Below are 1,120 nucleotides of genomic sequence, written 5' to 3'. Positions count from 1 at the left end.
AAAAAAAAAAACATGTTTCTTAATAAATCACAGGATAGCTTCTACCAGTTAAAAGATGATAGGTTGGTGGCCATTCTTAAGACTTGGGGGACAAGTTTCACTGAGACAAACTTGCCTGATCCTTCTCTACACTCTAGAGAAAATGTGAGCCTGTTTTGTTTAAGTTTCCTTTCTGTCTGATCTTCTGCTGGTGACAAGACAATCTTTTCTGATCTTTCCCTACCATTTTGTGCTTTCCTTTTTTGGAGGCATGTAAGGTTAGAGAAAGAGGAACTCTAAACCACTCCAACATTTTTTTCCTACCCAACAACTAAGTTAAGCCCACAGTAAATGAGTATTTGCTAATGCTGAAGACAGGGAAATTATCTTAGATGAGGAACACATACTCTGTCTCTTGGTCAAATGCAACATTGGAATTTTGCCTGTCCAGAAGAACACACATAAAAGCCATGTCCTGGCTTAGTGTTCTGGGCAACAGTCTTTCCTGGGAGACTGAACCTGAGACCCATGGAAAGAATCAACTTCTGGGTGAAAGCAGAAGGAGCTATTTCCCCAAAGACTACACTTAGGAACAAAAACATTTAGTTTAAGGGAGTATCCCCAACCTTCTGGCTCACTCTTTCTCTCCCCCTCCTAGGTCTGATTCTCATCATTTATGTGTATAGGAAAAATGCTTCCACTAGTAAGTTATAGATGAGATGTTGGCCAGATAGGTAGATTCCTTTGCAGAGACAGATTTCTGGTTGTGTGGACCAGTAGAAACTGAGAGAGCAACTGAGGGGTCAGGGCTAGGGCAACTCTCTGGCAGATACCTGAAGATTCCTCAGTGAAGCTGAGTCCCAAAAGCCCAACTGGGTAACCAGTAACCAGAAAAATCTCCACTTATCCATCATCCCTACCTGCACTTGTCAGTGAAGTAAAAGGTAACCCTTTCAATGATCATCTGTATCCTTTGTCTCAGAATGATCTCAAACAATGCTGTTAGAGCCCTTTCTTAAAGCCTCCATTAAGAGTTGAGCTACAAAGGGGGCTGGGGATTTAGCTCAGCGGCAAAGCGCCTGCCTGGCAAGCACAAGGTCGTGAGTTCAGTTCCCGGTACCGGAGAAAAACCAAAAAAAAA

The 1,120-nt window shown here is 42.6% G+C and overlaps 1 protein-coding gene across 1 annotated transcript in view; it reads left to right on the top strand.

Moving 5' to 3' along the window:
• Itgb5 (integrin, beta 5) overlaps positions 1–1,120 on the top strand; it is a gene marked incomplete in the record, with an annotated part of 100,737 nt that overhangs the window by 347 nt on the left and 99,270 nt on the right.

Source organism: Chinchilla lanigera, unplaced genomic scaffold (assembly GCF_000276665.1).
Source record: "Chinchilla lanigera isolate Chin_1 unplaced genomic scaffold, ChiLan1.0 scaffold00026, whole genome shotgun sequence".
Taxonomy (NCBI): domain Eukaryota; kingdom Metazoa; phylum Chordata; class Mammalia; order Rodentia; family Chinchillidae; genus Chinchilla; species Chinchilla lanigera.
This window is presented reverse-complemented; position numbering and strand designations above follow the sequence as displayed.